The 23,007-nt window shown below is 39.9% G+C and overlaps 1 protein-coding gene across 1 annotated transcript in view; it reads right to left on the bottom strand.

The window, feature by feature from the left end:
- The window catches only part of LOC128450960 (dynein regulatory complex subunit 2-like), a 199,891-nt gene that overhangs the window by 1,592 nt on the left and 175,292 nt on the right, over positions 1 to 23,007 (bottom strand). The gene's annotated exons all lie outside the window — the stretch shown is intronic.

The following is a 23,007-nucleotide window of genomic DNA, read 5'->3' as shown; positions in this document are numbered from 1 at the left end:
TAGTGTCCCTTTGAATCTGTCTTGCATCTCTTTGAATCTGTCTTTCATCTCTTTGAATCTGTCTAGTGTCTCTTTGAATCTGTCTAGTGTCTCTTTGAATCTGCCTTGCATCCCTTTTTATATGTCTAGTGTCTCCTTGAATCTGTCTTGCATCCCATTGCATCCCATTGTCTAGTGTCTCTTTGAATCTGTATAGTGTCTCCTTGAATCTGTCTTGCATCCCTTTGAACCTGTCTAGTGTCTCTTTGAATCTGTATAGTGTCTCTTTGAATCTGCCTTGCATCCCTTTGAATTTGTCTAGTGTCTCTTTGAATCTGTCTAGTGTCTCTTTGAATCTGTCTAGTGTCTCTTATAATCTGTCTAGTGTCTCTTTGAATCTGTCTAGTGTCTCTTTGAATCTGCTTTGCATCCCTTTGAACCTGTCTAGTGTCTCTTTGAATCTTTCTTTGAATTTGTCTGGCATCTCTTTGAATCTGTCTAGTGTCTCTTTGAATCTGTCTAGTGTCCCTTTGAATCTGTCTAGTGTCTCTTTGAATCTGCCTTGCATCCCTTTTTATCTGTCTAGTGTCTCCTTGAATCTGTCTTGCATCCCTTTGAATCTGTCTAGTGTCTCCTTGAATCTGTCTTGCATCCCTTTGAATCTGTCTAGTGTCTCTTTGAATCTGTCTAGTGTCCCTTTGAATCTGTCTAGTGTCTCTTTGAATCTGCCTTGCATCCCTTTTTATCTGTCTAGTGTCTCCTTGAATCTGCCTTGCATCCCTTTTTATCTGTCTAGTGTCTCCTTGAATCTGTCTTGCATCCCTTTGAATCTGTCTAGTGTCTCTTTGAATCTGTCTAGTGTCCCTTTGAATCTGTCTAGTGTCTCTTTGAATCTGCCTTGCATCCCTTTTTATCTGTCTAGTGTCTCCTTGAATCCGTCTTGCATCCCTTTGAATCTGTCTAGTGTCTCTTTGAATCTGCTTTGCATCCCTTTGAACCTGTCTAGTGTCTCTTTGAATCTTTCTTTGAATTTGTCTGGCATCTCTTTCAATCCGTCTAGTGTCTCTTTGAATCTGCCTTGCATCCCTTTTTATCTGTCTAGTGTCTCCTTGAATTTGTCTTGCATCCCGTTGAATCAGTCTAGTGTCTCTTTGAATCTGTCTAGTGTCCCTTTGAATCTGTCTAGTGGCTCTTTGAATCTGCCTTGCATCCCTTTTTATCTGTCTAGTGTCTCCTTGAATCTGTCTTGCATCCCTTTGAACCTGTCTAGTGTCTCTTTGAATCTGTATAGTGTCTCTTTGAATCTGCCTTGCATCCCTTTGAATCTGTCTAGTGTCTCTTTGAATCTGTCTAGTGTCTCTTTGAATCTGTCTAGTGTCTCTTATAATCTGTCTAGTGTCTCTTTGAATCTGTCTAGTGTCTCTTTGAATCTGTCTAGTGTCTCTTTGAATCTGTCTACTGTCTCTTTGAATCTGTCTTGCATCTCTTTGAATCTGTCTTGCATCTCTTTGAATCTGTCTAGTGTCTCTTTGAATCTGTCTTGCATCTCTTTGAATCTGTCTAGTGTCTCTTTGAATCTGTCTAGTGTCTCTTTGAATCTGCCTTGCATCCCTTTTTATCTGTCTAGTGTCTCCTTGAATCTGTCTTGCATCCCATTGAACCTGTCTAGTGTCTCTTTGAATCTGTATAGTGTCTCCTTGAATCTGTCTTGCATCCCTTTGAACCTGTCTAGTGTCTCTTTGAATCTGTATAGTGTCTCTTTGAATCTGCCTTGCATCCCTTTGAATCTGTCTAGTGTCTCTTTGAATCTGTCTAGTGTCTCTTTGAATCTGTCTAGTGTCTCTTATAATCTGTATAGTGTCTCTTTGAATCTGTCTAGTGTCTCTTTGAATCTGCTTTGCATCCCTTTGAACCTGTCTAGTGTCTCTTTGAATCTTTCTTTGAATTTGTCTGGCATCTCTTTGAATCTGTCTAGTGTCTCTTTGAATCTGTCTAGTGTCCCTTTGAATCTGTCTAGTGTCTCTTTGAATCTGCCTTGCATCCCTTTTTATCTGTCTAGTGTCTTCTTGAATCTGTCTTGCATCCCTTTGAATCTGTCTAGTGTCTCTTTGAATCTGTCTAGTGTCCCTTTGAATCTGTCTAGTGTCTCTTTGAATCTGCCTTGCATCCCTTTTTATCTGTCTAGTGTCTCCTTGAATCTGTCTTGCATCCCTTTGAATCTGTCTAGTGTCTCTTTGAATCTGCTTTGCATCCCTTTGAACCTGTCTAGTGTCTCTTTGAATCTTTCTTTGAATTTGTCTGGCATCTCTTTCAATCCGTCTAGTGTCTCTTTGAATCTGCCTTGCATCCCTTTTTATCTGTCTAGTGTCTCCTTGAATTTGTCTTGCATCCCGTTGAATCAGTCTAGTGTCTCTTTGAATCTGTCTAGTGTCCCTTTGAATCTGTCTAGTGGCTCTTTGAATCTGCCTTGCATCCCTTTTTATCTGTCTAGTGTCTCCTTGAATCTGTCTTGCATCCCTTTGAACCTGTCTAGTGTCTCTTTGAATCTGTATAGTGTCTCTTTGAATCTGCCTTGCATCCCTTTGAATCTGTCTAGTGTCTCTTTGAATCTGTCTAGTGTCTCTTTGAATCTGTCTAGTGTCTCTTATAATCTGTCTAGTGTCTCTTTGAATCTGTCTAGTGTCTCTTTGAATCTGTCTAGTGTCTCTTTGAATCTGTCTACTGTCTCTTTGAATCTGTCTTGCATCTCTTTGAATCTGTCTTGCATCTCTTTGAATCTGTCTAGTGTCTCTTTGAATCTGTCTAGTGTCTCTTTGAATCTGCCTTGCATCCCTTTTTATCTGTCTAGTGTCTCCTTGAATCTGTCTTGCATCCCTTTGAATCAGTCTAGTGTCTCTTTGAATCTGTCTAGTGTCTAATTGAATCTGTCTAGTGTCTCTTTGAATCTGTCTTGCATCTCTCTGAATCTGTCTAGTGTCTCTTTGAATCTGCTTTGCATCCCTTTGAACCTGTCTAGTGTCTCTTTGAATCTTTCTTTGAATTTGTCTGGCATCTCTTTGAATCTGTCTAGTGTCTCTTTGAATCTGTCTAGTGTCCCTTTGAATCTGTCTAGTGTCTCTTTGAATCTGCCTTGCATCCCTTTGAATCTGTCTAGTGTCTCTTTGAATCTGTCTAGTGTCTCTTTTAATCTGTCTAGTGTCTCTTTGAATCTGCCTTGCATCCCTTTTTATCTGTCTAGTGTCTCCTTGAATCTGTCTTGCATCCCTTTGAATCAGTCTAGTGTCTCTTTGAATCTGTCTAGTGTCTAATTGAATCTGTCTAGTGTCTCTTTGAATCTGTCTTGCATCTCTTTGAATCTGTCTAGTGTCTCTTTGAATCTGCTTTGCATCCCTTTGAACCTGTCTAGTGTCTCTTTGAATCTTTCTTTGAATTTGTCTGGCTTCCTTTGAATCTGTCTAGTGTCTCTTTGAATCTGTCTAGTGTCCCTTTGAATCTGTCTAGTGTCTCTTTGAATCTGCCTTGCATCCCTTTGAATCTGTCTAGTGTCTCTTTGAATCTGTCTAGTGTCTCTTTGAATCTGTCTAGTGTCTCTTTGAATCTGCCTTGCATCCCTTTTTATCTGTCTAGTGTCTCCTTGAATCTGTCTTGCATCCCATTGAACCTTTCTAGTGTCTCTTTGAATCTGAATAGTGTCTCTTTGAATCTGCCTTGCATCCCTTTGAATCTGTCTAGTGTCTCTTTGAATCTGTCTAGTGTCTCTTTGAATCTGTCTAGTGTCTCTTTGAATCTGCCTTGCATCCCTTTTTATCTGTCTAGTGTCTCCTTGAATCTGTCTTGCATCCCATTGAACCTTTCTAGTGTCTCTTTGAATCTGTCTTGCATCTCTTTGAATCTGTCTAGTGTCTCTTTGAATCTGCCTTGCATCCCTTTGAATCTGTCTAGTGTCTCTTTGAATCTGTCTAGTGTCTCTTTGAATCTGTCTTGCATCTCTTTGAATCTGCCTTGCATCCCTTTGAATCTGTCTAGTGTCTCTTTGAATCTGTCTAGTGTCTCTTTGAATCTGTCTAGTGTCTCTTTGAATCTGCCTTGCATCCCTTTTTATCTGTCTAGTGTCTCCTTGAATCTGTCTTGCATCCCATTGAACCTTTCTAGTGTCTCTTTGAATCTGAATAGTGTCTCTTTGAATCTGCCTTGCATCCCTTTGAATCTGTCTAGTGTCTCTTTGAATCTGTCTAGTGTCTCTTTGAATCTGTCTAGTGTCTCTTTGAATCTGTCTAGTGTCTCTTTGAATCTGCCTTGCATCCCTTTTTATCTGTCTAGTGTCTCCTTGAATCTGTCTTGCATCCCATTGAACCTTTCTAGTGTCTCTTTGAATCTGTCTTGCATCTCTTTGAATCTGTCTAGTGTCTCTTTGAATCTGCCTTGCATCCCTTTGAATCTGTCTAGTGTCTCTTTGAATCTGTCTAGTGTCTCTTTGAATCTGTCTTGCATCTCTTTGAATCTGCCTTGCATCCCTTTGAATCTGTCTAGTGTCTCTTTGAATCTGTCTAGTGTCTCTTTGAATCTGTCTAGTGTCTCTTTGAATCTGCCTTAAATCCCTTTTTATCTGTCTAGTGTCTCCTTGAATCTGTCTTGCATCCCTTTGAACCTTTCTAGTGTCTCTTTGAATCTGTCTTGCATCTCTTTGAATCTGTCTAGTGTCTCTTTGAATCTGCCTTGCATCCCTTTGAATCTGTCTAGTGTCTCTTTGAATCTGTCTAGTGTCTCTTTGAATCAGTCTTGCATCTCTTTGAATCTGTCTAGTGTCTCTTTGAATCTGTCTAGTGTCTCTTTGAATCTGCCTTGCATCCCTTTTTATCTGTCTAGTTGAATCTGTCTTGCATCCCTTTGAACCTGTCTAGTGTCTCTTTGAATCTGCCTTGCATCCCTTTGAATCTGTCTAGTGTCTCTTTGAATCTGTCTAGTGTCTCTTTGAATCTGTCTAGTGTCTCTTTGAACCTGTCTACTGTCTCTTTGAATCTGTCTACTGTCTCTTTGAATCTGTCTTGCATCTCTTTGAATCTGTCTAGTGTCTCTTTGAATCTGTCTACTGTCTCTTTGAATCTGTCTACTGTCTCTTTGAATCTGTCTTGCATCTCTTTGAATCTGTCTTGCATCTCTTTGAATCTGTCTAGTGTCTCTTTGAATCTGTCTAGTGTCTCTTTGAATCTGTCTTGCATCTCTTTGAATCTGTCTAGTGTCTCTTTGAATCTGTCTAGTGTCTCTTTGAATCTGTCTTGCATCTGTCTTGCATCTTTCTCTGATGCAAGACATTCCAGATTCAAAGAGACACTGAATCTGTCTAGTGTCTCTTTGAATCTGTCTAGTGTCTCTTTGAATCGGTCTAGTGTCTCTTTGAATCTGTCTTGAATCTCTTTGAATCTGTCTAGTGTCTATTTGAATCTGCTTTGCATCCCTTTGAACCTGTCTAGTGTCTCTTTGAATCTTTCTTTGAATTTGTCTGGCATCTCTTTGAATCTGTCTAGTGTCTCCTTGAATCTGTCTTGCATCCCATTGAACCTTTCTAGTGTCTCTTTGAATCTGAATAGTGTCTCTTTGAATCTGCCTTGCATCCCTTTGAATCTGTCTAGTGTCTCTTTGAATCTGTCTAGTGTCTCTTTGAATCTGTCTAGTGTCTCTTTGAATCTGCCTTGCATCCCTTTTTATCTGTCTAGTGTCTCCTTGAATCTGTCTTGCATCCCTTTGAATCTGTCTAGTGTCTCTTTGAATCTGTCTAGTGTCCCTTTGAATCTGTCTAGTGTCTCTTTGAATCTGCCTTGCATCCCTTTTTATCTGTCTAGTGTCTCCTTGAATCTGTCTTGCATCCCTTTGAATCTGTCTAGTGTCTCTTTGAATCTGCTTTGCATCCCTTTGAACCTGTCTAGTGTCTCTTTGAATCTTTCTTTGAATTTGTCTGGCATCTCTTTCAATCCGTCTAGTGTCTCTTTGAATCTGCCTTGCATCCCTTTTTATCTGTCTAGTGTCTCCTTGAATTTGTCTTGCATCCCGTTGAATCAGTCTAGTGTCTCTTTGAATCTGTCTAGTGTCCCTTTGAATCTGTCTAGTGGCTCTTTGAATCTGCCTTGCATCCCTTTTTATCTGTCTAGTGTCTCCTTGAATCTGTCTTGCATCCCTTTGAACCTGTCTAGTGTCTCTTTGAATCTGTATAGTGTCTCTTTGAATCTGCCTTGCATCCCTTTGAATCTGTCTAGTGTCTCTTTGAATCTGTCTAGTGTCTCTTTGAATCTGTCTAGTGTCTCTTATAATCTGTCTAGTGTCTCTTTGAATCTGTCTAGTGTCTCTTTGAATCTGTCTAGTGTCTCTTTGAATCTGTCTACTGTCTCTTTGAATCTGTCTTGCATCTCTTTGAATCTGTCTTGCATCTCTTTGAATCTGTCTAGTGTCTCTTTGAATCTGTCTTGCATCTCTTTGAATCTGTCTAGTGTCTCTTTGAATCTGTCTAGTGTCTCTTTGAATCTGCCTTGCATCCCTTTTTATCTGTCTAGTGTCTCCTTGAATCTGTCTTGCATCCCATTGAACCTGTCTAGTGTCTCTTTGAATCTGTATAGTGTCTCCTTGAATCTGTCTTGCATCCCTTTGAACCTGTCTAGTGTCTCTTTGAATCTGTATAGTGTCTCTTTGAATCTGCCTTGCATCCCTTTGAATCTGTCTAGTGTCTCTTTGAATCTGTCTAGTGTCTCTTTGAATCTGTCTAGTGTCTCTTATAATCTGTCTAGTGTCTCTTTGAATCTGTCTAGTGTCTCTTTGAATCTGCTTTGCATCCCTTTGAACCTGTCTAGTGTCTCTTTGAATCTTTCTTTGAATTTGTCTGGCATCTCTTTGAATCTGTCTAGTGTCTCTTTGAATCTGTCTAGTGTCCCTTTGAATCTGTCTAGTGTCTCTTTGAATCTGCCTTGCATCCCTTTTTATCTGTCTAGTGTCTCCTTGAATCTGTCTTGCATCCCTTTGAATCTGTCTAGTGTCTCTTTGAATCTGTCTAGTGTCCCTTTGAATCTGTCTAGTGTCTCTTTGAATCTGCCTTGCATCCCTTTTTATCTGTCTAGTGTCTCCTTGAATCTGTCTTGCATCCCTTTGAATCTGTCTAGTGTCTCTTTGAATCTGCTTTGCATCCCTTTGAACCTGTCTAGTGTCTCTTTGAATCTTTCTTTGAATTTGTCTGGCATCTCTTTCAATCCGTCTAGTGTCTCTTTGAATCTGCCTTGCATCCCTTTTTATCTGTCTAGTGTCTCCTTGAATTTGTCTTGCATCCCGTTGAATCAGTCTAGTGTCTCTTTGAATCTGTCTAGTGTCCCTTTGAATCTGTCTAGTGGCTCTTTGAATCTGCCTTGCATCCCTTTTTATCTGTCTAGTGTCTCCTTGAATCTGTCTTGCATCCCTTTGAACCTATCTAGTGTCTCTTTGAATCTGTATAGTGTCTCTTTGAATCTGCCTTGCATCCCTTTGAATCTGTCTAGTGTCTCTTTGAATCTGTCTAGTGTCTCTTTGAATCTGTCTAGTGTCTCTTATAATCTGTCTAGTGTCTCTTTGAATCTGTCTAGTGTCTCTTTGAATCTGTCTAGTGTCTCTTTGAATCTGTCTACTGTCTCTTTGAATCTGTCTTGCATCTCTTTGAATCTGTCTTGCATCTCTTTGAATCTGTCTAGTGTCTCTTTGAATCTGTCTAGTGTCTCTTTGAATCTGCCTTGCATCCCTTTTTATCTGTCTAGTATCTCCTTGAATCTGTCTTGCATCCCTTTGAATCAGTCTAGTGTCTCTTTGAATCTGTCTAGTGTCTAATTGAATCTGTCTAGTGTCTCTTTGAATCTGTCTTGCATCTCTTTGAATCTGTCTAGTGTCTCTTTGAATCTGCTTTGCATCCCTTTGAACCTGTCTAGTGTCTCTTTGAATCTTTCTTTGAATTTGTCTGGCATCTCTTTGAATCTGTCTAGTGTCTCTTTGAATCTGTCTAGTGTCCCTTTGAATCTGTCTAGTGTCTCTTTGAATCTGCCTTGCATCCCTTTGAATCTGTCTAGTGTCTCTTTGAATCTGTCTAGTGTCTCTTTGAATCTGTCTAGTGTCTCTTTGAATCTGCCTTGCATCCCTTTTTATCTGTCTAGTGTCTCCTTGAATCTGTCTTGCATCCCTTTGAATCAGTCTAGTGTCTCTTTGAATCTGTCTAGTGTCTAATTGAATCTGTCTAGTGTCTCTTTGAATCTGTCTTGCATCTCTTTGAATCTGTCTAGTGTCTCTTTGAATCTGCTTTGCATCCCTTTGAACCTGTCTAGTGTCTCTTTGAATCTTTCTTTGAATTTGTCTGGCATCTCTTTGAATCTGTCTAGTGTCTCTTTGAATCTGTCTAGTGTCCCTTTGAATCTGTCTATTGTCTCTTTGAATCTGCCTTGCATCCCTTTGAATCTGTCTAGTGTCTCTTTGAATCTGTCTAGTGTCTCTTTGAATCTGTCTAGTGTCTCTTTGAATCTGCCTTGCATCCCTTTTTATCTGTCTAGTGTCTCCTTGAATCTGTCTTGCATCCCATTGAACCTTTCTAGTGTCTCTTTGAATCTGAATAGTGTCTCTTTGAATCTGCCTTGCATCCCTTTGAATCTGTCTAGTGTCTCTTTGAATCTGTCTAGTGTCTCTTTGAATCTGTCTAGTGTCTCTTTGAATCTGCCTTGCATCCCTTTTTATCTGTCTAGTGTCTCCTTGAATCTGTCTTGCATCCCATTGAACCTTTCTAGTGTCTCTTTGAATCTGTCTTGCATCTCTTTGAATCTGTCTAGTGTCTCTTTGAATCTGCCTTGCATCCCTTTGAATCTGTCTAGTGTCTCTTTGAATCTGTCTAGTGTCTCTTTGAATCTGTCTTGCATCTCTTTGAATCTGCCTTGCATCCCTTTGAATCTGTCTAGTGTCTCTTTGAATCTGTCTAGTGTCTCTTTGAATCTGTCTAGTGTCTCTTTGAATCTGCCTTGCATCCCTTTTTATCTGTCTAGTGTCTCCTTGAATCTGTCTTGCATCCCATTGAACCTTTCTAGTGTCTCTTTGAATCTGAATAGTGTCTCTTTGAATCTGCCTTGCATCCCTTTGAATCTGTCTAGTGTCTCTTTGAATCTGTCTAGTGTCTCTTTGAATCTGTCTAGTGTCTCTTTGAATCTGCCTTGCATCCCTTTTTATCTGTCTAGTGTCTCCTTGAATCTGTCTTGCATCCCATTGAACCTTTCTAGTGTCTCTTTGAATCTGTCTTGCATCTCTTTGAATCTGTCTAGTGTCTCTTTGAATCTGCCTTGCATCCCTTTGAATCTGTCTAGTGTCTCTTTGAATCTGTCTAGTGTCTCTTTGAATCAGTCTTGCATCTCTTTGAATCTGTCTAGTGTCTCTTTGAATCTGTCTAGTGTCTCTTTGAATCTGCCTTGCATCCCTTTTTATCTGTCTAGTTGAATCTGTCTTGCATCCCTTTGAACCTGTCTAGTGTCTCTTTGAATCTGCCCTGCATCCCTTTGAATCTGTCTAGTGTCTGTTTGAATCTGTCTAGTGTCTCTTTGAATCTGTCTAGTGTCTCTTTGAACCTGTCTTCTGTCTCTTTGAATCTGTCTACTGTCTCTTTGAATCTGTCTTGCATCTCTTTGAATCTGTCTAGTGTCTCTTTCAATCTGTCTAGTGTCTCTTTGAATCTGTCTTGCATCTCTTTGAATCTGTCTAGTGTCTCTTTGAATCTGTCTAGTGTCTCTTTGAATCTGTCTTGCATCTGTCTTGCATCTTTCTCTGATGCAAGACATTCCAGATTCAAAGAGACACTGAATCTGTCTAGTGTCTCTTTGAATCTGTCTAGTGTCGCTTTGAATCTGTCTAGTGTCTCTTTGAATCTGTCTTGCATCTCTTTGAATCTGTCAAGTGTCTCTTTGAATCTGCTTTGCATCCCTTTGAACCTGTCTAGTGTCTCTTTGAATCTTTCTTTGAATTTGTCTGGCATCTCTTTGAATCTGTCTAGTGTCTCTTTGAATCTGTCTAGTGTCCCTTTGAATCTGTCTAGTGTCTCTTTGAATCTAACTTGCATCCCTTTTTATCTGTCTAGTGTCTCCTTGAATCTGTCTTGCATCCCTTTGAATCTGTCTAGTGTCTCTTTGAATCTGTCTAGTGTCCCTTTGAATCTGTCTAGTGTCTCTTTGAATCTGCCTTGCATCCCTTTTTATCTGTCTAGTGTCTCCTTGAATCTGTCTTGCATCCCTTTGAATCTGTCTAGTGTCTCTTTGAATCTGTCTAGTGTCCCTTTGAATCTGTCTAGTGTCTCTTTGAATCTGCCTTGCATCCCTTTTTATCTGTCTAGTGTCTCCTTGAATCTGTCTTGCATCCCTTTGAACCTGTCTAGTGTCTCTTTGAATCTTTCTTTGAATTTGTCTGGCATCTCTTTGAATGTGTCTAGTGTCTCTTTGAATCTGTCTAGTGTCCCTTTGAATCTGTCTAGTGTCTCTTTGAATCTGCCTTAAATCCCTTTTTATCTGTCTAGTGTCTCCTTGAATCTGTCTTGCATCCCTTTGAACCTGTCTAGTGTCTCTTTGAATCTTTCTTTGAATTTGTCTGGCATCTCTTTGAATGTGTCTAGTGTCTCTTTGAATCTGTCTAGTGTCCCTTTGAATCTGTCTAGTGTCTCTTTGAATCTGCCTTAAATCCCTTTTTATCTGTCTAGTGTCTCTTTGAATCTGCTTTGCATCCCTTTGAACCTGTCTAGTGTCTCTTTGAATCTTTCTTTGAATTTGTCTGGCATCTCTTTGAATCTGTCTAGTGTCTCTTTGAATCTGTCTAGTGTCTCCTTGAATCTGTCTTGCATCCCTTTGAATCTGTCTAGTGTCTCTTTGAATCTGCCTTGCATCCCTTTGAATCTGTCTAGTGTCTCGTTGAATCTGTCTAGTGTCTCTTTGAATCTGTCTAGTGTCTCTTTGAATCTGCCTTGCATCCCTTTTTATCTGTCTAGTGTCTCCTTGAATCTGTCTTGCATCCCATTGAACCTTTCTAGTGTCTCTTTGAATCTGAATAGTGTCTCTTTGAATCTGCCTTGCATCCCTTTGAATCTGTCTAGTGTCTCTTTGAATCTGTCTAGTGTCTCTTTGAATCTGTCTAGTGTCTCTTTGAATCTGCCTTGCATCCCTTTTTATCTGTCTAGTGTCTCCTTGAATCTGTCTTGCATCCCATTGAACCTTTCTAGTGTCTCTTTGAATCTGTCTTGCATCTCTTTGAATCTGTCTAGTGTCTCTTTGAATCTGCCTTGCATCCCTTTGAATCTGTCTAGTGTCTCTTTGAATCTGTCTAGTGTCTCTTTGAATCTGTCTTGCATCTCTTTGAATCTGCCTTGCATCCCTTTGAATCTGTCTAGTGTCTCTTTGAATCTGTCTAGTGTCTCTTTGAATCTGTCTAGTGTCTCTTTGAATCTGCCTTGCATCCCTTTTTATCTGTCTAGTGTCTCCTTGAATCTGTCTTGCATCCCATTGAACCTTTCTAGTGTCTCTTTGAATCTGTCTTGCATCTCTTTGAATCTGTCTAGTGTCTCTTTGAATCTGCCTTGCATCCCTTTGAATCTGTCTAGTGTCTCTTTGAATCTGTCTAGTGTCTCTTTGAATCAGTCTTGCATCTCTTTGAATCTGTCTAGTGTCTCTTTGAATCTGTCTAGTGTCTCTTTGAATCTGCCTTGCATCCCTTTTTATCTGTCTAGTTGAATCTGTCTTGCATCCCTTTGAACCTGTCTAGTGTCTCTTTGAATCTGCCTTGCATCCCTTTGAATCTGTCTAGTGTCTGTTTGAATCTGTCTAGTGTCTCTTTGAATCTGTCTAGTGTCTCTTTGAACCTGTCTACTGTCTCTTTGAATCTGTCTACTGTCTCTTTGAATCTGTCTTGCATCTCTTTGAATCTGTCTAGTGTCTCTTTGAATCTGTCTAGTGTCTCTTTGAATCTGTCTTGCATCTCTTTGAATCTGTCTAGTGTCTCTTTGAATCTGTCTAGTGTCTCTTTGAATCTGTCTTGCATCTGTCTTGCATCTTTCTCTGATGCAAGACATTCCAGATTCAAAGAGACACTGAATCTGTCTAGTGTCTCTTTGAATCTGTCTAGTGTCGCTTTGAATCTGTCTAGTGTCTCTTTGAATCTGTCTTGCATCTCTTTGAATCTGTCAAGTGTCTCTTTGAATCTGCTTTGCATCCCTTTGAACCTGTCTAGTGTCTCTTTGAATCTTTCTTTGAATTTGTCTGGCATCTCTTTGAATCTGTCTAGTGTCTCTTTGAATCTGTCTAGTGTCCCTTTGAATCTGTCTAGTGTCTCTTTGAATCTAACTTGCATCCCTTTTTATCTGTCTAGTGTCTCCTTGAATCTGTCTTGCATCCCTTTGAATCTGTCTAGTGTCTCTTTGAATCTGTCTAGTGTCCCTTTGAATCTGTCTAGTGTCTCTTTGAATCTGCCTTGCATCCCTTTTTATCTGTCTAGTGTCTCCTTGAATCTGTCTTGCATCCCTTTGAATCTGTCTAGTGTCTCTTTGAATCTGTCTAGTGTCCCTTTGAATCTGTCTAGTGTCTCTTTGAATCTGCCTTGCATCCCTTTTTATCTGTCTAGTGTCTCCTTGAATCTGTCTTGCATCCCTTTGAACCTGTCTAGTGTCTCTTTGAATCTTTCTTTGAATTTGTCTGGCATCTCTTTGAATGTGTCTAGTGTCTCTTTGAATCTGTCTAGTGTCCCTTTGAATCTGTCTAGTGTCTCTTTGAATCTGCCTTAAATCCCTTTTTATCTGTCTAGTGTCTCTTTGAATCTGCTTTGCATCCCTTTGAACCTGTCTAGTGTCTCTTTGAATCTTTCTTTGAATTTGTCTGGCATCTCTTTGAATCTGTCTAGTGTCTCTTTGAATCTGTCTAGTGTCTCCTTGAATCTGTCTTGCATCCCTTTGAATCTGTCTAGTGTCCCTTTGAATCTGTCTAGTGTCTCTTTGAATCTGCCTTGCATCCCTTTTTATCTGTCTAGTGTCTCCTTGAATCTGTCTTGCATCCCTTTGAACCTGTCTAGTGTCTCTTTGAATCTTTCTTTGAATTTGTCTGGCATCTCTTTGAATGTGTCTAGTGTCTCTTTGAATCTGTCTAGTGTCCCTTTGAATCTGTCTAGTGTCTCTTTGAATCTGCCTTAAATCCCTTTTTATCTGTCTAGTGTCTCTTTGAATCTGCTTTGCATCCCTTTGAACCTGTCTAGTGTCTCTTTGAATCTTTCTTTGAATTTGTCTGGCATCTCTTTGAATCTGTCTAGTGTCTCTTTGAATCTGTCTAGTGTCTCCTTGAATCTGTCTTGCATCCCTTTGAATCTGTCTAGTGTCTCTTTGAATCCGTCTAGTGTCTCTTTGAATCTGTCTTGCATCTCTTTGAATCTGTCTAGTGTCTCTTTGAATCTTTCTAGTGTCTCTTCGAATTTGTCTAGTGTCTCTTTGAATCTGTCTTGCATCTCTTTGAATCTGTCTAGTGTCTCTTTCAATCTGCTTTGCATCCCTTTGAACCTGTCTAGTTTCTCTTTGAATCTTTCTTTGAATTTGTCTGGCATCTCTTTGAATCTGTCTAGTGTCTCTTTGAATCTGTCTAGTTTCCCTTTGAATCTGTCTAGTGTCTCTTTGAATCTGCCTTGCATCCCTTTTTATCTGTCTAGTGTCTCCTTGAATCTGTCTTGCATCCCTTTGAATCTGTCTAGTGTCTCTTTGAATCTGTCTAGTGTCCCTTAAATCTGTCTAGTGTCTCTTTGAATCTGCCTTGCATCCCTTTTTATCTGTCTAGTGTCTCCTTGAATCTGTCTTGCATCCCTTTGAATCTGTCTAGTGTCTCTTTGAATCTGTCTAGTGTCTCTTTGAACCTGTCTACTGTCTCTTTGAATCTGTCTACTGTCTCTTTGAATCTGTCTTGCATCTCTTTGAATCTGTCTTGCATCTCTTTGAATCTGTCTAGTGTCTCTTTGAATCTGTCTAGTGTCTCTTTGAATCTGCCTTGCATCCCTTTTTATCTGTCTAGTGTCTCCTTGAATCTGTCTTGCATCTCTTTGAATCTGTCTAGTGTCTCTTTGAATCTGTCTAGTGTCTCTTTGAACCTGTCTACTGTCTCTTTGAATCTGTCTACTGTCTCTTTGAATCTGTCTTGCATCTCTTTGAATCTGTCTTGCATCTCTTTGAATCTGTCTAGTGTCTCTTTGAATCTGTCTAGTGTCTCTTTGAATCTGTCTTGCATCTCTTTGAATCTGTCTAGTGTCTCTTTGAATCTGTCTAGTGTCTCTTTGAATCTGTCTTGCATCTGTCTTGCATCTTTCTCTGATGCAAGACATTCCAGATTCAAAGAGACACTGAATCTGTCTAGTGTCTCTTTGAATCTGTCTAGTGTCTCTTTGAATCGGTCTAGTGTCTCTTTGAATCTGTCTTGCATCTCTTTGAATCTGTCTAGTGTCTATTTGAATCTGCTTTGCATCCCTTTGAACCTGTCTAGTGTCTCTTTGAATCTTTCTTTGAATTTGTCTGGCATCTCTTTGAATCTGTCTAGTGTCTCCTTGAATCTGTCTTGCATCCCATTGAACCTTTCTATTGTCTCTTTGAATCTGAATAGTGTCTCTTTGAATCTGCCTTGCATCCCTTTGAATCTGTCTAGTGTCTCTTTGAATCTGTCTAGTGTCTCTTTGAATCTGTCTAGTGTCTCTTTGAATCTGCCTTGCATCCCTTTTTATCTGTCTAGTGTCTCCTTGAATCTGTCTTGCATCCCTTTGAATCTGTCTAGTGTCTCTTTGAATCTGTCTAGTGTCCCTTTGAATCTGTCTAGTGTCTCTTTGAATCTGCCTTGCATCCCTTTTTATCTGTCTAGTGTCTCCTTGAATCTGTCTTGCATCCCTTTGAATCTGTCTAGTGTCTCTTTGAATCTGTATAGTGTCTCTTTGAATCTGCCTTGCATCCCTTTGAATCTGTCTAGTGTCTCTTTGAATCTGTCTAGTGTCTCTTTGAATCTGTCTAGTGTCTCTTATAATCTGTCTAGTGTCTCTTTTAATCTGTCTAGTGTCTCTTTGAATCTGCTTTGCATCCCTTTGAACCTGTCTAGTGTCTCTTTGAATCTTTCTTTGAATTTGTCTGGCATCTCTTTGAATCTGTCTAGTGTCTCTTTGAATCTGTCTAGTGTCCCTTTGAATCTGTCTAGTGTCTCTTTGAATCTGCCTTGCATCCCTTTTTATCCGTCTAGTGTCTCCTTGAATCTGTCTTGCATCCCTTTGAATCTGTCTAGTGTCTCTTTGAATCTGTCTAGTGTCCCTTTGAATCTGTCTAGTGTCTCTTTGAATCTGCCTTGCATCCCTTTTTATCTGTCTAGTGTCTCCTTGAATCTGTCTTGCATCCCTTTGAATCTGTCTAGTGTCTCTTTGAATCTGCTTTGCATCCCTTTGAACCTGTCTAGTGTCTCTTTGAATCTTTCTTTGAATTTGTCTGGCATCTCTTTCAATCCGTCTAGTGTCTCTTTGAATCTGCCTTGCATCCCTTTTTATCTGTCTAGTGTCTCCTTGAATTTGTCTTGCATCCCGTTGAATCAGTCTAGTGTCTCTTTGAATCTGTCTAGTGTCCCTTTGAATCTGTCTAGTGTCTCTTTGAATCTGCCTTGCATCCCTTTTTATCTGTCTAGTGTCTCCTTGAATCTGTCTTGCATCCCTTTGAACCTGTCTAGTGTCTCTTTGAATCTGTATAGTGTCTCTTTGAATCTGCCTTGCATCCCTTTGAATCTGTCTAGTGTCTCTTTGAATCTGTCTAGTGTCTCTTTGAATCTGTCTAGTGTCTCTTATAATCTGTCTAGTGTCTCTTTGAATCTGTCTAGTGTCTCTTTGAATCTGTCTAGTGTCTCTTTGAATCTGTCTACTGTCTCTTTGAATCTGTCTTGCATCTCTTTGAATCTGTCTTGCATCTCTTTGAATCTGTCTAGTGTCTCTTTGAATCTGTCTAGTGTCTCTTTGAATCTGCCTTGCATCCCTTTTTATCTGTCTAGTGTCTCCTTGAATCTGTCTTGCATCCCTTTGAATCAGTCTAGTGTCTCTTTGAATCTGTCTAGTGTCTAATTGAATCTGTCTAGTGTCTCTTTGAATCTGTCTTGCATCTCTTTGAATCTGTCTAGTGTCTCTTTGAATCTGCTTTGCATCCCTTTGAACCTGTCTAGTGTCTCTTTGAATCTTTCTTTGAATTTGTCTGGCATCTCTTTGAATCTGTCTAGTGTCTCTTTGAATCTGTCTAGTGTCCCTTTGAATCTGTCTAGTGTCTCTTTGAATCTGCCTTGCATCCCTTTGAATCTGTCTAGTGTCTCTTTGAATCTGTCTAGTGTCTCTTTGAATCTGTCTAGTGTCTCTTTGAATCTGCCTTGCATCCCTTTTTATCTGTCTAGTGTCTCCTTGAATCTGTCTTGCATCCCTTTGAATCAGTCTAGTGTCTCTTTGAATCTGTCTAGTGTCTAATTGAATCTGTCTAGTGTCTCTTTGAATCTGTCTTGCATCTCTTTGAATCTGTCTAGTGTCTCTTTGAATCTGCTTTGCATCCCTTTGAACCTGTCTAGTGTCTCTTTGAATCTTTCTTTGAATTTGTCTGGCATCTCTTTGAATCTGTCTAGTGTCTCTTTGAATCTGTCTAGTGTCCCTTTGAATCTGTCTAGTGTCTCTTTGAATCTGCCTTGCATCCCTTTGAATCTGTCTAGTGTCTCTTTGAATCTGTCTTGCATCTGTCTTGCATCTTTCTCTGATGCAAGACATTCCAGATTCAAAGAGACACTGAATCTGTCTAGTGTCTCTTTGAATCTGTCTAGTGTCTCTTTGAATCGGTCTAGTGTCTCTTTGAATCTGTCTTGAATCTCTTTGAATCTGTCTAGTGTCTATTTGAATCTGCTTTGCATCCCTTTGAACCTGTCTAGTGTCTCTTTGAATCTTTCTTTGAATTTGTCTGGCATCTCTTTGAATCTGTCTAGTGTCTCCTTGAATCTGTCTTGCATCCCATTGAACCTTTCTAGTGTCTCTTTGAATCTGAATAGTGTCTCTTTGAATCTGCCTTGCATCCCTTTGAATCTGTCTAGTGTCTCTTTGAATCTGTCTAGTGTCTCTTTGAATCTGTCTAGTGTCTCTTTGAATCTGCCTTGCATCCCTTTTTATCTGTCTAGTGTCTCCTTGAATCTGTCTTGCATCCCTTTGAATCTGTCTAGTGTCTCTTTGAATCTGTCTAGTGTCCCTTTGAATCTGTCTAGTGTCTCTTTGAATCTGCCTTGCATCCCTTTTTATCTGTCTAGTGTCTCCTTGAATCTGTCTTGCATCCCTTTGAATCTGTCTAGTGTCTCTTTGAATCTGCTTTGCATCCCTTTGAACCTGTCTAGTGTCTCTTTGAATCTTTCTTTGAATTTGTCTGGCATCTCTTTCAATCCGTCTAGTGTCTCTTTGAATCTGCCTTGCATCCCTTTTTATCTGTCTAGTGTCTCCTTGAATTTGTCTTGCATCCCGTTGAATCAGTCTAGTGTCTCTTTGAATCTGTCTAGTGTCCCTTTGAATCTGTCTAGTGGCTCTTTGAATCTGCCTTGCATCCCTTTTTATCTGTCTAGTGTCTCCTTGAATCTGTCTTGCATCCCTTTGAACCTGTCTAGTGTCTCTTTGAATCTGTATAGTGTCTCTTTGAATCTGCCTTGCATCCCTTTGAATCTGTCTAGTGTCTCTTTGAATCTGTCTAGTGTCTCTTTGAATCTGTCTAGTGTCTCTTATAATCTGTCTAGTGTCTCTTTGAATCTGTCTAGTGTCTCTTTGAATCTGTCTAGTGTCTCTTTGAATCTGTCTACTGTCTCTTTGAATCTGTCTTGCATCTCTTTGAATCTGTCTTGCATCTCTTTGAATCTGTCTAGTGTCTCTTTGAATCTGTCTTGCATCTCTTTGAATCTGTCTAGTGTCTCTTTGAATCTGTCTAGTGTCTCTTTGAATCTGCCTTGCATCCCTTTTTATCTGTCTAGTGTCTCCTTGAATCTGTCTTGCATCCCATTGAACCTGTCTAGTGTCTCTTTGAATCTGTATAGTGTCTCCTTGAATCTGTCTTGCATCCCTTTGAACCTGTCTAGTGTCTCTTTGAATCTGTATAGTGTCTCTTTGAATCTGCCTTGCATCCCTTTGAATCTGTCTAGTGTCTCTTTGAATCTGTCTAGTGTCTCTTTGAATCTGTCTAGTGTCTCTTATAATCTGTCTAGTGTCTCTTTGAATCTGTCTAGTGTCTCTTTGAATCTGCTTTGCATCCCTTTGAACCTGTCTAGTGTCTCTTTGAATCTGTCTAGTGTCTCTTTGAATCTGTCTTGCATCTCTTTGAATCTGTCTAGTGTCTCTTTGAATCTGTCTAGTGTCTCTTTGAATCTGCCTTGCATCCCTTTTTATCTGTCTAGTGTCTCCTTGAATCTGTCTTGCATCCCTTTGAATCAGTCTAGTGTCTCTTTGAATCTGTCTAGTGTCTAATTGAATCTGTCTAGTGTCTCTTTGAATCTGTCTTGCATCTCTTTGAATCTGTCTAGTGTCTCTTTGAATCTGCTTTGCATCCCTTTGAACCTGTCTAGTGTCTCTTTGAATCTTTCTTTGAATTTGTCTGGCATCTCTTTGAATCTGTCTAGTGTCTCTTTGAATCTGTCTAGTGTCCCTTTGAATCTGTCTAGTGTCTCTTTGAATCTGCCTTGCATCCCTTTGAATCTGTCTAGTGTCTCTTTGAATCTGTCTAGTGTCTCTTTGAATCTGTCTAGTGTCTCTTTGAATCTGCCTTGCATCCCTTTTTATCTGTCTAGTGTCTCCTTGAATCTGTCTTGCATCCCTTTGAATCAGTCTAGTGTCTCTTTGAATCTGTCTAGTGTCTAATTGAATCTGTCTAGTGTCTCTTTGAATCTGTCTTGCATCTCTTTGAATCTGTCTAGTGTCTCTTTGAATCTGCTTTGCATCCCTTTGAACCTGTCTAGTGTCTCTTTGAATCTTTCTTTGAATTTGTCTGGCATCTCTTTGAATCTGTCTAGTGTCTCTTTGAATCTGTCTAGTGTCCCTTTGAATCTGTCTAGTGTCTCTTTGAATCTGCCTTGCATCCCTTTGAATCTGTCTAGTGTCTCTTTGAATCTGTCTAGTGTCTCTTTGAATCTGTCTAGTGTCTCTTTGAATCTGCCTTGCATCCCTTTTTATCTGTCTAGTGTCTCCTTGAATCTGTCTTGCATCCCATTGAACCTTTCTAGTGTCTCTTTGAATCTGAATAGTGTCTCTTTGAATCTGCCTTGCATCCCTTTGAATCTGTCTAGTGTCTCTTTGAATCTGTCTAGTGTCTCTTTGAATCTGTCTAGTGTCTCTTTGAATCTGCCTTGCATCCCTTTTTATCTGTCTAGTGTCTCCTTGAATCTGTCTTGCATCCCATTGAACCTTTCTAGTGTCTCTTTGAATCTGTCTTGCATCTCTTTGAATCTGTCTAGTGTCTCTTTGAATCTGCCTTGCATCCCTTTGAATCTGTCTAGTGTCTCTTTGAATCTGTCTAGTGTCTCTTTGAATCTGTCTTGCATCTCTTTGAATCTGCCTTGCATCCCTTTGAATCTGTCTAGTGTCTCTTTGAATCTGTCTAGTGTCTCTTTGAATCTGTCTAGTGTCTCTTTGAATCTGCCTTGCATCCCTTTTTATCTGTCTAGTGTCTCCTTGAATCTGTCTTGCATCCCATTGAACCTTTCTAGTGTCTCTTTGAATCTGAATAGTGTCTCTTTGAATCTGCCTTGCATCCCTTTGAATCTGTCTAGTGTCTCTTTGAATCCGTCTAGTGTCTCTTTGAATCTGTCTAGTGTCTCTTTGAATCTGCCTTGCATCCCTTTTTATCTGTCTAGTGTCTCCTTGAATCTGTCTTGCATCCCATTGAACCTTTCTAGTGTCTCTTTGAATCTGTCTTGCATCTCTTTGAATCTGTCTAGTGTCTCTTTGAATCTGCCTTGCATCCCTTTGAATCTGTCTAGTGTCTCTTTGAATCTGTCTAGTGTCTCTTTGAATCAGTCTTGCATCTCTTTGAATCTGTCTAGTGTCTCTTTGAATCTGTCTAGTGTCTCTTTGAATCTGCCTTGCATCCCTTTTTATCTGTCTAGTTGAATCTGTCTTGCATCCCTTTGAACCTGTCTAGTGTCTCTTTGAATCTGCCTTGCATCCCTTTGAATCTGTCTAGTGTCTGTTTGAATCTGTCTAGTGTCTCTTTGAATCTGTCTAGTGTCTCTTTGAACCTGTCTACTGTCTCTTTGAATCTGTCTACTGTCTCTTTGAATCTGTCTTGCATCTCTTTGAATCTGTCTAGTGTCTCTTTGAATCTGTCTAGTGTCTCTTTGAATCTGTCTTGCATCTCTTTGAATCTGTCTAGTGTCTCTTTGAATCTGTCTAGTGTCTCTTTGAATCTGTCTTGCATCTGTCTTGCATCTTTCTCTGATGCAAGACATTCCAGATTCAAAGAGACACTGAATCTGTCTAGTGTCTCTTTGAATCTGTCTAGTGTCTCTTTGAATCTGTCTAGTGTCTCTTTGAATCTGTCTTGCATCTCTTTGAATCTGTCAAGTGTCTCTTTGAATCTGCTTTGCATCCCTTTGAACCTGTCTAGTGTCTCTTTGAATCTTTCTTTGAATTTGTCTGGCATCTCTTTCAATCCGTCTAGTGTCTCTTTGAATCTGCCTTGCATCCCTTTTTATCTGTCTAGTGTCTCCTTGAATTTGTCTTGCATCCCGTTGAATCAGTCTAGTGTCTCTTTGAATCTGTCTAGTGTCCCTTTGAATCTGTCTAGTGGCTCTTTGAATCTGCCTTGCATCCCTTTTTATCTGTCTAGTGTCTCCTTGAATCTGTCTTGCATCCCTTTGAACCTGTCTAGTGTCTCTTTGAATCTGTATAGTGTCTCTTTGAATCTGCCTTGCATCCCTTTGAATCTGTCTAGTGTCTCTTTGAATCTGTCTAGTGTCTCTTTGAATCTGTCTAGTGTCTCTTATAATCTGTCTAGTGTCTCTTTGAATCTGTCTAGTGTCTCTTTGAATCTGTCTTGCATCTCTTTGAATCTGTCTAGTGTCTCTTTGAATCTGCTTTGCATCCCTTTGAACCTGTCTAGTGTCTCTTTGAATCTTTCTTTGAATTTGTCTGGCATCTCTTTGAATCTGTCTAGTGTCTCTTTGAATCTGTCTAGTGTCCCTTTGAATCTGTCTAGTGTCTCTTTGAATCTGCCTTGCATCCCTTTGAATCTGTCTAGTGTCTCTTTGAATCTGTCTAGTGTCTCTTTGAATCTGTCTAGTGTCTCTTTGAATCTGCCTTGCATCCCTTTTTATCTGTCTAGTGTCTCCTTGAATCTGTCTTGCATCCCTTTGAATCAGTCTAGTGTCTCTTTGAATCTGTCTAGTGTCTAATTGAATCTGTCTAGTGTCTCTTTGAATCTGTCTTGCATCTCTTTGAATCTGTCTAGTGTCTCTTTGAATCTGCTTTGCATCCCTTTGAACCTGTCTAGTGTCTCTTTGAATCTTTCTTTGAATTTGTCTGGCATCTCTTTGAATCTGTCTAGTGTCTCTTTGAATCTGCCTTGCATCCCTTTGAATCTGTCTAGTGTCTCTTTGAATCTGTCTAGTGTCTCTTTGAATCTGTCTAGTGTCTCTTTGAATCTGCCTTGCATCCCTTTTTATCTGTCTAGTGTCTCCTTGAATCTGTCTTGCATCCCATTGAACCTTTCTAGTGTCTCTTTGAATCTGAATAGTGTCTCTTTGAATCTGCCTTGCATCCCTTTGAATCTGTCTAGTGTCTCTTTGAATCTGTCTAGTGTCTCTTTGAATCTGTCTAGTGTCTCTTTGAATCTGCCTTGCATCCCTTTTTATCTGTCTAGTGTCTCCTTGAATCTGTCTTGCATCCCATTGAACCTTTCTAGTGTCTCTTTGAATCTGTCTTGCATCTCTTTGAATCTGTCTAGAGTCTCTTTGAATCTGCCTTGCATCCCTTTGAATCTGTCTAGTGTCTCTTTGAATCTGTCTAGTGTCTCTTTGAATCTGTCTTGCATCTCTTTGAATCTGCCTTGCATCCCTTTGAATCTGTCTAGTGTCTCTTTGAATCTGTCTAGTGTCTCTTTGAATCTGTCTAGTGTCTCTTTGAATCTGCCTTGCATCCCTTTTTATCTGTCTAGTGTCTCCTTGAATCTGTCTTGCATCCCATTGAACCTTTCTAGTGTCTCTTTGAATCTGAATAGTGTCTCTTTGAATCTGCCTTGCATCCCTTTGAATCTGTCTAGTGTCTCTTTGAATCTGTCTAGTGTCTCTTTGAATCTGTCTAGTGTCTCTTTGAATCTGCCTTGCATCCCTTTTTATCTGTCTAGTGTCTCCTTGAATCTGTCTTGCATCCCATTGAACCTTTCTAGTGTCTCTTTGAATCTGTCTTGCATCTCTTTGAATCTGTCTAGTGTCTCTTTGAATCTGCCTTGCATCCCTTTGAATCTGTCTAGTGTCTCTTTGAATCTGTCTAGTGTCTCTTTGAATCAGTCTTGCATCTCTTTGAATCTGTCTAGTGTCTCTTTGAATCTGTCTAGTGTCTCTTTGAATCTGCCTTGCATCCCTTTTTATCTGTCTAGTTGAATCTGTCTTGCATCCCTTTGAACCTGTCTAGTGTCTCTTTGAATCTGCCTTGCCTCCCTTTGAATCTGTCTAGTGTCTGTTTGAATCTGTCTAGTGTCTCTTTGAATCTGTCTAGTGTCTCTTTGAACCTGTCTACTGTCTCTTTGAATCTGTCTACTGTCTCTTTGAATCTGTCTTGCATCTCTTTGAATCTGTCTAGTGTCTCTTTGAATCTGTCTAGTGTCTCTTTGAATTTGTCTTGCATCTCTTTGAATCTGTCTAGTGTCTCTTTGAATCTGTCTAGTGTCTCTTTGAATCTGTCTTGCATCTGTCTTGCATCTTTCTCTGATGCAAGACATTCCAGATTCAAAGAGACACTGAATCTGTCTAGTGTCTCTTTGAA

This window comes from Pleuronectes platessa, chromosome 11, assembly GCF_947347685.1.
Source record: "Pleuronectes platessa chromosome 11, fPlePla1.1, whole genome shotgun sequence".
Lineage (NCBI taxonomy): Eukaryota > Metazoa > Chordata > Actinopteri > Pleuronectiformes > Pleuronectidae > Pleuronectes > Pleuronectes platessa.
Note: the sequence above shows the minus strand (reverse complement) of the source record. Positions and strands in the feature narration are given on the sequence as shown.